Source organism: Galeopterus variegatus, unplaced genomic scaffold (assembly GCF_000696425.1).
Source record: "Galeopterus variegatus unplaced genomic scaffold, G_variegatus-3.0.2 Scaffold2162, whole genome shotgun sequence".
Classification (NCBI taxonomy): domain Eukaryota; kingdom Metazoa; phylum Chordata; class Mammalia; order Dermoptera; family Cynocephalidae; genus Galeopterus; species Galeopterus variegatus.
In genome coordinates, this window is record NW_007728273.1 from 220,126 (window position 1) to 232,523 (window position 12,398).

At 38.9% G+C, this 12,398-nt stretch overlaps 1 protein-coding gene across 1 annotated transcript in view; it reads left to right on the forward strand.

Annotated features, from left to right (window-relative positions):
- The first annotated feature begins 6 nt into the window (after positions 1–6).
- The window catches only part of ACBD3 (acyl-CoA binding domain containing 3), a 34,065-nt gene continuing 21,673 nt past the window's right edge, over positions 7–12,398 (forward strand). Inside the window, exon 1 of the mRNA XM_008580792.1 lies at positions 7–67. The gene's annotated coding sequence lies outside the window, so the exon portion shown is untranslated. The remainder of the gene's footprint in view (positions 68–12,398) is intronic.

The window sequence follows — 12,398 nt, forward strand, 5'->3', positions numbered from 1 at the left end:
CGGCTGGAGCAGCGCTGGGGCTTCGGCCTGGAGGAGCTGTACGGCCTGGCGCTGCGCTTCTTCAGAGGTGAGCCGGGGCGGCCCCAGCTCCGCCGCCTCTACCCGGCCTGGGCTCTGGTCCCCGGGGGGACGACCAGTCTCACCGCACCCACCCATCCTGGGCCGCGGTGACTCGAGCAGGGCTCCGTCCTTGGGGACACCCGAAGTTTGTCACTACCCGTTTGGCCACCAGGTCACACCCCTGAGAGGCTTGGAACCTGGGTTTAGTAGTCCGAGTCCCGCCTGCCCCAGGTTACCCGGACATTTGACCTGATTCAGCTTCTCGGGTTTCCACAAGCCCGGGTGGAAGAATGAGCCTTCTCTCTCCCAGAGGACCCCATTTGGGGTGGCTTTTTTAATCGACACTTTCGTTTTCCTGTTTCCCAGGGTTGGCACATCACACCCACCGATTTTAACCTATGGAAGAAATCTTTCCGTAGGTTCCTTAATACCCTTTCCAGACATTCTAGGGAACTATAAACTTGAATAGGACTTGATCGCCTGGCAGTAGTGATGTGGCAAGAGAGGAGGAAGTAAAGCACAATATTAAACTCATTCATCCCCTCCGGCTTGTCAAACTCGGAAGAGAGGGCATGTCTGGTAACTTCTAGATGTTTAAAATTTTACCTTGTAAGCAATGTGTGAGAGTGAATTCTCAGAGAAAGGCCTGAAAGTACCGTCTGTGCTCGTCGCACAATTAATCGTTAACTGTCTCTTGTCTTAGAGCAGAATTCTGGGTTTTTTTTTTTTTTTTTTTTTTTTAAGTTGGATGATTCACTTAGTCAGATGGTAGAGAGACCAGTCACATGGTTTTGTCAGTGGGAAAGATTGATCAGAAGAAGACCGTTGGTTTGATTCTTAAAGATATTTAGGTCTTGTGGGGCTGATGGGCAGGGAGAGACATGGGCAAATGAAACTTTAAACGTGGTTGCTAGGTTCCACTTACATTCCAAGACAGCGTATTTATGACACTTTTCCCGGAGGGAGTAGCTTTTGGAGTATTTTACTAGCTGAAGTTGAGTAGTTCAATGTAGTGATACACACTAAAACTATTTGTATTGCCTCAAAATAACTTTAATTGTGCAAACTAGTGAAAGTCTCACTTTTATTTTATTTTTTTTGGTTTTTTTTGGCGGCTGGCCAGCATGGAGAGCTGAACCCTTAACCTTGCAAGGTGGTGCTCTAACCAACTGAGCTTACTGGTCAGCCTAAAAGTCTAATTTTTATACACTTGCCGGAGAATTTCATCATTCCACATTCATTTCCTTTTTTATTAAAAAGTTTACCCTTGAAATACTAATTGTCATTACACGATGAGTTCAGCCGTCTGTGTACTAGCTTGGAGAAGGGATAATGGGTTTTGGACCACTTGACTTTTAGGTCACTGGCTTGAGTTTAGAGTTTGCTGTAGTGGTGATATGTTACCACTTACGTGAAAATCTGTTGGTTTCGGTACAATTCATGTAACTACATTCTACCTTAAATTTTTATTAAAGTATATTTTTATTAAAGGGTATTGTAGCAGAGAGAATAAGAAAAGAACCAACTTCTAATCATAGCTTTTGCCACATGACTAAAAAAGAAATAAATGGGTACTTTCATTTTCTGAGGCTGTTCAAAAATAGTAGTACTGTTTTCTTTGAAACATTAAAACAGTGCACAGTGTGTGATAAACTTAGCATCGCTTTGAGAGTCAGGAAGCTCTGGATTCTAGTTATCATGTAAATTCCTGGACAACTTTTCCAGACTCAAAAGGAGTCTGGATTAGATGACAAAGGGAGCTAGATTAGATGAAATTTGATGTCTCAGTTTTAAGGTTCAGTGGTCTAAACCTAACAGATTATTTTAATATGTTCTCGACTGGTAGGAATGCTGGGGGAACCTATAACTTGGGAGTCTGGTTATCAGTCCCCTTAGAGAAAAGCTACATTGATAGGTATGGTTCACTCAGTTGCTAAATTAAGATCTCAAAGCAATATCCAAGTACTTAAAAGGAGAAATTGCTGGGTAGCAATTAAAAGTTACCTTTCTGCATGGAACATTACATCAGTTAGCAGCGAAGAGACTGTTGGTGTATGAGATGCTAATTGAAAAAAAAAGGATGTAAAAGCAGTCAAAAGAATTATGGAAAGTGACCTGAGCCAAGTAATGCTGCCTTTGTTTTAATGTGTGGATTTTTCTGTTGGAATACTTGGGAGTTTTATCAGTCTTGCAAGGACTTCTGATCACTTTTTTGTAGTTTTGCACCAGTATCTCATAAGAATTAGAAATAACATTATATTTTTTCTCCCACTGTGGAATTAATATGAATCTTGAAAACATGGATTTTTTTTCCATTAAGAATAGCTGGGATTGGGAATCAGGAACCATGCTTATCATTCCATCCTTGCGGCAACGGGATCGCACCCCCTGGCGTTGCCCCCGCGCCTCGCTCAGCCAGCGAGCGGGAACCGGTCTGCACGTGGGATCCGAACCCTTAGCGGGAGTGCCGCCGCGCTTCCCAAGCGGCGCACTAGCGCAGTGCGCCACCGGGCCGGCCCTGATGTCTCAGTTTTAAGGTTCAGTGGTCTAAACCTAACAGATTATTTTAATATGTTCTCGACTGGTAGGAATGCTGGGGGAACCTATAACTTGGGAGTCTGGTTATCAGTCCCCTTAGAGAAAAGCTACATTGATAGGTATGGTTCACTCAGTTGCTAAATTAAGATCTCAAAGCAATATCCAAGTACTTAAAAGGAGAAATTGCTGGGTAGCAATTAAAAGTTACCTTTCTGCATGGAACATTACATCAGTTAGCAGCGAAGAGACTGTTGGTGTATGAGATGCTAATTGAAAAAAAAAGGATGTAAAAGCAGTCAAAAGAATTATGGAAAGTGACCTGAGCCAAGTAATGCTGCCTTTGTTTTAATGTGTGGATTTTTCTGTTGGAATACTTGGGAGTTTTATCAGTCTTGCAAGGACTTCTGATCACTTTTTTGTAGTTTTGCACCAGTATCTCATAAGAATTAGAAATAACATTATATTTTTTCTCCCACTGTGGAATTAATATGAATCTTGAAAACATGGATTTTTTTTCCATTAAGAATAGCTGGGATTGGGAATCAGGAACCATGCTTATCATTCCATCCTTGTCACGATGGTCATAGGACAGTGACTGAACCCTTTGTGTCAACTACCTACCCTTTTAATTTTGTGAAAGTAAAAGTAAAATGACAGATGAAAATACATGTAAATATGAGTTAGCATATTACCATCTAAACTTTAGACATTGCTGAATCCTTATTATGGATAAAGTTTTATATTAGGTAACCACTATAAATGAATAGTACATTTTTTTTGCTATTAAGGAGCTTAGAGTTCAGAAGACCCAGTGACAACTGCAATACAGTGTGGAGCACTGAGGGAGTAGGTGCCATTCCAGAATGGGGGAAGGCCAAGAGCCTTAAAAGGGCAAGACGTGTGTCTGGGAAATGGCAAATAGGAAATAGTTTGATGGCGAGAGCTGGAAAGGTAAGTTGGGTTCAGATCCTTGAAGGCCATTGTGAATAGTTTGACCTTTTTTGTCAGTAGATGGTGAGGAACCAATGAAGGTTTTTGAAGGGAGGAGCAAAGTTGCCCAAATCTATTTTAGCAAGATTAAGCTAGGTTTTCTTATCTCCTTGGGTTAAGGGCCCAAAGGAATATGTAGCCTTTATACTTCTTGGATGAAGTTAACTTGGGGAATTGTGTTTCAGTTTTTAGAATTCTTTGGGGTGGATTTTTCCTTCTCTGATACTTTATTGCCTGATAGGTTGATTTAAAATTCTATAGTAACAATTGCCAACAGTTACTGAGCAGATGTTCACTAAATGTCAGGTACTATGCTGAAAGCTGTATATACACTATTTTATTTAATCCTCCCACAAGCCCTTCTGTGAGTGTATTATCTCTGTTTCTTAGTTGGGGAACCTGCCCCAGGCCACTCGGTTATTATTTGTAAGAGGCGGAGTTGGTTCTTTGTCTGATTCCAGAGACAGTTTTTCTGACTACAGGAGCTGAAGAGCAAATAGGACCCCTGCTCTCTGGTGGTGTTCTGAGGAAAACATTCAAAACTATGTATGTAGCTGTCTTCTTGTATTTTGGAACTTCTTTAATATATTTGCTTGAAAATATTGAGGGCTAATGGAAAGATCCAGGTGGTTTTTCTAGGCATGATCACTTTATGGGAAGTCCCAACTATCTGCAAAAAATGTGTGAGAGAACCGTCTACTCTGAATTCCTAGGTTTGAAAATATGAATGTAACAGGAGAAAAATCCCCTCCAAAGGGTAGGAGTAAATGTGCCCATCAAAAATATTGATAAGTCCTATTATTGCCTACTCTCATTTCTACTAATACAATATTACACCTTTTGGGAAGCATTTAGCTAATGATTGTTTTTTCTACTCTTATGAACTATAAATGGATGTTTCTTTTTGTTGTTGTTGTTGTTGTTGTTGTTGTTTTTTGGTGACTTGCCCAAACGGGGATCTGAATCCTTGACCTTGACACCAAGCTCTAACTAATTTCAGGTATTTATTATGGAGAATTTTGAACATACACAAAAACAGACAATAGTGCAGTGAACCTTGATGTACCCCTTACCCAGCCAGACCTACCCCATCCACTTCTCAGGTTATCTGTAAATATTTCATTATGTATTTGTAAACGATGGGGACTTCTTTTTAAAAAGTGGCCAATGACATTATCACATGTAGAAAACTTAAAAATTTGAACAATTCTTTAATGTAATCAGATAATCCAGTCAAGTGATCAAAATTCCAGTTTCATAAATATTACAGTTTTTAAAACAGTTTAAGTAAGGTTCCAGATACATTACAAGTAGTTGATATATTTCTTTCCTCTTCCTTTTTTTCTTGCATTTTGTTTGTTGAAGAAATTGGGTGGTTATTGGGTAGATTTTGCTGATTGCATCCCTGTGGCTTATTAACATATTCCTTTAATCTCTATTTCCTGTAGTTGGTTCTGTTTTTTTTGGCAAGACTACTTCATATTCTATACTTTCTTCCATGAGGCAGATACTGTTGGGTTGTATCTCTTTTTGTGATGTTATGGTCATTGATTATCTGGATTTGTTAATTCATTAGGGATTAAGAAAACTGATATTCTAATTGTCTTTCCTTCACTGGAATACTTTTCCTCATAAGCTATTTGCTTTGGGGTATACTTCACATAGGAGAGGAAAGGTAAGTGCTTCTTTCCTTTTATTTGCTAGTTTTCAAAATAATGAGTTTCCCTGACAGCCTCAAAAGATGACAGTTTGGGCCGGCCTGTGGCTCACTCGGGAGAGTGTGGTGCTGATAACACCAAGGCCCTGGGTTCGGATCCCATATAGGGATGGCTGGTTAGCTCACTGGGTGAGCGTGGTGCTGACAACACCAAGTCAAGGGTTAAGATCCCCTTACCCGTCATCTTTTTAAGAAAAAAAAAAAAAAGTGACAGTGAGTGTGGTGCTGACAACACCAAGTCAAGGGTTAAGATCCCCTTACCCGTCATCTTTTTAAGAAAAAAAAAAAAAAGTGACAGTTTTTTTTTTAATGCCATTGCATACTCATGCTTTTAAACGTGTATGATTTTTTTTCTCTTGTTATTGATGCTCAAATTGTACCATCTATGGCAAGTGGGAGCCTCTTCACATCGGCTCCTGGGCTGGCTGGTTAGCTCAATTGATTAGAGCACAGTGTTGGTAATATCAAGATCAGGACATCGACAAGAACTTTTATGAATGGCTTCATTAATGTTTTAAAATGCTGTACAGCTGTAATTTATTCATTGGTAACTTATGTATAATTAGGGTGTGCCTCCTGGACTTAAGTTTTCTAGCCTCAGATAATTTCAAGTTTGTTACTGTGGAACATCTGTTAATTTTTTCTTTTTTTGGTTGGCTGGTCTATGGGGATCTGAACCCTTGCCCTTGATGTTATCAGCACCACGCTGTAACCAAGTGAGCTAACTGGCCAGCCCTTATAATTTTATTTTTCCCTTCGTTCTTTACTGTCTTTACCTTTAGACACAAGTGTGTAATAGTATAGGACGATATACTATACTAACACAGTTGTTAGACAAAAAAAGATTATAGCTACCTAGTTCATATTAAATTTGAGCTGATGGGCCGGCCTGGTGGCGCACTGGAAAGTGCGCCGCTTGGGAGCGCGGAGGCGCTCCCGCCGAGGGTTCGGATCCCATGAGGAGACCGGTTCCCGCTCACTGGTTGAGCACGGTGCGGGCGCGACACTGAGGGTTGCGATCCCGTTACCAGTCAGTAAAAAAGACAAAAAGGGAAAAAGGGGCGCGACACCGAGGGTTGCGATCCCGTTACCAGTCAGTAAAAAAGACAAAAAGGGAAAAAGAAAAAAAAAATAAATAAATAAATTTGAGCTGAACTAAAATTTTCCTTTGAAGATTGGATTCAAAGAGGGACTGTGTGTGTGTGTGTGTTTTTAAAATATAAATGATTTTAACATTTGCCTGAGGCCTCCCCCTTTTTTAAAATCATACATGCAGAAAAGTGCAGAAATTGTGTGTAGCTTGATGAATTTTCACTATATGAACACTCTGTGTAGCCAACCCCCAAAAAGAGATATTTACTTTTATCGGTTAACTGAAATACTGGCTCAATATTTAGGAAGGTGGGCTCAAGAGTCTGCACTACCCGGGGTGTTTTTTCCTTCCCTCTCCTACTGAATTGTTTAAATGCTTTGTGTGTTCCTTTACTCAGGATTGTTTTAAGAATTATATGAGTTTCTATGTATGTACAAACTCTTAGCGCTGTACCTGATGTTTGGTATTCTGTGGCTGTTTATGTTGTTGAAAAGGAAGGATTAGTGAGAATTAATTATGGGCTGTGTTGAATTAATGGGGGAGAATCTTAAAACTTTTATTAAGCACTTAGTGCATGCTAGACTATTTCCAAAGTATTTCATATTCATTGACTCAGGAATACTGCATTGTATTATCCTTTTGTTTTTTTGCCACTGGCCAGTACTGGAATCTGAACCCTTTGCCTTGGTGTTTACCACACCACACTCTAACCAATTGAGCTAACCAGCCAGCCTATCCTTTCTTATAAGTGGTACAAGAATTTGTCAGTCATGTTTTTTTCTCAATCCAACATAGGGGAGATGTGGTTTTAATTTTAATATTTCTAAAGGATGGATTTTATTTAGTGTATTCTCTGTGAGGAAACAGTGTGATATGGCCATGAAAGAAAGCAAATTTGTTTGCCGTTTGGTGGAAATATGGTATCTAGGTTGAGAGAAGGAAGAGATGGTTTTGATCTCTTGTGCACAGATCAGGCAAGCCCTGGATGCTTTCAGTTTGAGGTATCATCCTTTAGGGTTAAAGACAAAATGGAGCTCATTCAGAAGAGAGCAACTTGTATTGAGTGGGAATTCAAATCCCTGCCATCATTATCATAATGGCTGCTGTGTAGTCAGTGTCTGCTCTGTGCAGGCACTGTACCAAGACTTTGGAACACATTATTTCTAACCCTTACAAGAATCCTAAGGAGAAGTATTATTTCCATTTTATTGATGACAAAATCCAGGTTCAGAAAAGTTAAATAACTTGTCCATGTAATATACTAAGTAAATAGCAGAGCTGGGATTTAAACTTAGGTCTTTGTGCATTGTGATTGAATAAGCTGGGGTTGTTCAGCCTAGAAAATATAGAACTCAGGGCAAACATGATGGGTATTTTGTGACTTTTTATGAAGTCTGATCTGTTATATGTGGTTTATTTAACGCTGAGGACTAGAAATAGACCCTGTGGGGCCGACCCCGTGGTGCACTCAGGAGAGTGCGGCGCCGGGAGCTCAGCGGCACTCCCACGGCGGGTTCTGATCCTATATAGGTATGGCCAGTGCGCTCACTGGCTGAGCGCGGTGCGGGCGACACCAAGCCGAGGGTTGCAATCCGCTTACCGGTCACAAAAAAAAAGGACAGAAAAAGAAAGAAAGAAAAGAAATAGACCCTCTGGATGGAAATAGGAGATATCAACTCAATAAAGAACTAAGAATCACAGCTATCTAAAGATGGAATAGACTGCTTTGGGACAGTGAGTTCCCATCATCAGGAAGTATTCAAGCACAGGTTAGCAGTTGCTAAGTGGATATGTAGAGGGAATTTGAGGTTTGGTTTTGCAATTCAGTCATCTATCTTTAATACCCCTTCCAACACATAGAAAGGGCATTGAAATAACTTGGTAAATTTTTTTACCTTTACCTCCAGAGAGAAGAGAAGATTTGGTTTCTCTTATAAACTTCTAGCAATTGAGGTGTGAGGCTAATAATCTTTTGTATAATTAATTTCAGGTGGAAGGGGCTTAATTTTACTCTTTTGAAGTTTTGGGTTTTATACCTGATTATAAAACAGTGATTAAATTATTTATGCCGTTTTATTAGAACTGTAAAGTTAAATACTTACAAATGTAATAAGAACATAACTTAGATACCACATATGTTTTTAATTGCTTGGGAAAATGTGTTTTGTTTGTTGTATTAGTTTCCTATTGCTCCTATAACAAATTACCACAAATTTAGTGGCTTAAAACAACACATTCTTACAGTTCTGGAGGTTAGAAGTTCAAAATGGGTCTCGCTAGGTTAAAATCAAGGTGTCAGCCAGGATTTGTTCCTTCTGGAGGTTCTGGGGAAAATCTGTTTCCTTGCCTTTTCCACCTTCTAGGGAACACCTGCTTGCTTTGGTTTGTGGCCCCTTTCTCCATCTTCAAAACCAGCCTCAAAGCATCTTCAAATCTGAATCCTTTTTCCCCTTCCGTTTATAAGGACCCTTGTGATTAGGTTGGACCCTTGTGAGTAGTTCAGGATAAGATCAGCTGCAACCTTAATTTCCCCTTCCCGTGTAATCTAATGTATTTACAGGTTCTAGGGATTAGGGCATGGTCCTCTTTAGGGGACCATTATTTTACATACCACACTTGTCATAGTATCTTATGAACTGATTACTGAAATGGGGCATATGCATTTACTCCTTTTATCTTTTTATCAAAGTGGACACCAAAGCAATTGAAAAGGTCAAGTTGTATTACAAAATTTGTAGTGAAAAATTGCAGTCTCCTGTCTCCCATTTTTTCCCATCTCCTAGACCCTCTCCCCCAGGCAACCACTTTCCATTAGTTTCTTCTGGTATTAGTTTCTTCTGGCATTTACTTCCATTTTCCTACTACTTTAATTTTTTTTTTCATTATTATTTTAACTTATGTGTGTGTGTCTCTCCCCAAATTCCTAATTTTATGTCATATTTTGTCATTAAATCGGTGTCGACTGTTTGTATTATTCATAGCTGAGACAGATCATGTATTTTGATTACATTTTGGTTCTTGTGCAGATTGTTTTGTCTTTTGTGTGGTTAGAGGCAATTATTTGTTTTCTTTGTCCTTGGATAAATTTTTTTTTTTTTTAATTTTGAGGGGATCAAACCCTGGACCTTATTGTTATCAACACCATGCTCTAACTAACTGAGCTAACTATCTGGGGTAAACTTTTAAAAGACATCTATCTTAGCTGTCTTTAAATTCTTGATCCAGTCTTGGTTTTCTACCTTCTGAGTCTGCTGCCCAGCTGTTAATCCTGGAAATTACCTTCCCCTTTCCACTGTGTTGAATTTACATATTTTCCTTTGTTGTTATTTATTCTCATACTTTGGAACTACATACCCCCTAGTAGCTTCCGAGAAGAGTGTGTGGGGACTAAAATTTTCAAGACCATGCCTTTCTAAAAATGTGTTTATTTTACTGTCACATTTGATTAATTTGATTGGGCATAAAGGTCTAGATTAGAAATTGTTTCCCTCCAGAATTTTGAAGGCATTTTATTTATTGTTTTCTAGCTTTCGGTATTCATACTCTTAAGAAGTGTGTAGTCATTCTGATTCCTTATCATGTATACATGACTTGTTTTTCTTTCCAGAAGTTTTTAGGATCTTCTCTTTATCTCCAGTGTTCAGAAATTTCTCAGTTATTGCCTCTTTGTTTGTTTTCAGTGATTTTGCTGAACATTTAGTAGTCTTTTTAGTCTGGAGACTTGTATCCTTCATTTCTGGGAAATTTTCTTGTATTATTTCGTTGATAATTACCTCTTGTTTTTTTCTTTTTTTGCCATCTGGTACTGGATTGAACTACTGATCCTCTCATCTTATCTCCCCTATTTTCCATCTTTGTCTTTTTGTTCTGTTTTCTAGGAGATAACCTCAACTCTGTCTTCCAGCCTAATAAAGATTTTTAGAATTTTTCTGTTTTTACATTCTTAATTTCCAAGAGTTCTTTATTCTTTGAATGGTCTTACTTTATAATACCTTGTTTTGTTTGCTTCATGTATGCATTAGCTTCATTCTCTGATGATAGTAAATATAAATTTTGAATTTTGTTTTGTTTTTAAGGTTTTTTTCAGGCTTTTTGTTTCCATGTTAGAAGCTTTCTTCACATGTCTGGTGATCATTTGGTGTCCATTCATGTTAAAGGATAAGGTACCGAACACCTAATTGTAACCTTAAGTAGAACCTTGGAGTACGGTAAAGAAACTTTATTGTACGTTAATAAGACAGAGGTTTTATAGGGGAACCCTCAAACATCAGTGTATTTCAAATCAGTATCTGTAGGTCTTTTCTTTGGGGCCAGTTTTTCAAGAAAATACTCCTTTCTCCTGCATGGGGTATTTGCCAGCATTCAGGAACTAGGCAGGAGAAGGGAAGGCAGGTGGGGGGTACTGAACCATTTACTAGGGAAAACTTCATTTTATTTCTCTGGCTGGCAATACACTCCCAGCCAGATGTTCTCACATCTGGAGCATCTGATTCATTTTCTCTAGTAAACATCAAACTGTCTGCTTAAGTAGGTGCAAGGTAACCATCTGCCTGCTTGGAGTTGCCAAACACAGTGGGAGGGAGAGTGGGTACCTGTTCCCCCCCCCCTTTTTTTTTTTGAGGCTGGCTGGTATGGTTATCCTAATCTATGACTTTAATGTTAGAAGGCTGCATTCTAACCAACTGAGCTAACCAGCCAGCCCTTCAGTGATAGGATTTAAAGGTAGGATTATAGGGCCGACCCCATGGCGCACTCGGGAGAGTGCAGCACTGGGAGCGCAGCAGCGCTCCCGCCGCGGGTTCGGATCCTATATAGGGATGGCCGGTGCGCTCACTGGCTGAGCGCAGTTCGGGCGACACCAGGTCAAGGGTTGCTATCCCCTTACTAGTCACAAAAAGGACAAAATAAATAAATAAATAAAGTTAACTTAAAAATAAAGAAAGGAAGAAAGAAAAATAAAGGCAGGATTATAGAGCAGCTCTTAAAACTAATAAATGAATGAAAGAGTCAATGGAAATACTAATACCATTGCAAGAATGGATGTACTGTTCAGAAAGAAATCATTAAGATCAGAGCAGAACTTAATGAAATTGAAACCCAAAAAACAATACAAAAGATCAACGAATCAAAAAGTTGGTTTTTTGAAAAGATAAATAAAATTGACAAACCATTAGCATGGCTAACAAAAAAAAGAAGAGAGAAGATTCAAATAACAAAAATTAGAAATGAAAAAGGTGATATTACAACTGATCCATCTGAAATACAAGGAATCATTCGAGACTACTATAAACAACTATACGCCAACAAGTTTGAAAATCTGGAAGAAATGGACAAATTTCTGGACACACATAAGCTCCCAAAATTAAGCCATGAAGATGTAGAAAACCTGAACAGACCAATAACAATAAAGGAAATTGAAGATGTTATCAGAAAGCTCCAAACAAAGAAAAGCCCAGGACCAGATGGATTCACAGCAGAATTTTACCAAACATTCAAAGAGGAATTGACACCGATTCTTTACAAACTATTCCAAAAGATTGAATCAGACGCAAATCTCCCAAACTCATTCTATGAAGCAAACATCATCCTGATACCAAAACCAGGTAAAGATATAACAAAAAAAGAAAACTACAGACCGATATCCTTGATGAATATAGATGCAAAAATCCTCACTAAAATACTAGCAAACAGAATACAGCAACACATATGTAAAATTATTCACCATGATCAAGTGGGATTCATCCCAGGGATGCAAGGTTGGTTAAACATACGCAAATCAATAAATGTGATACACTGTATTAATAAAGCCAAACACAAGGACCATATGATCATCTCTATAGATGCTGAAAAAGCATTTGATAAAATTCAACACTCATTCAGGACAAACACCCTCTATAAGTTGGGTATAGACGGAAAGTATCTCAACATAATTAAAGCCATATATGACAAACCCACTGCCAACATCATTCTGAATGGGGAAAAGCTGAAAGCTTTTCCTTT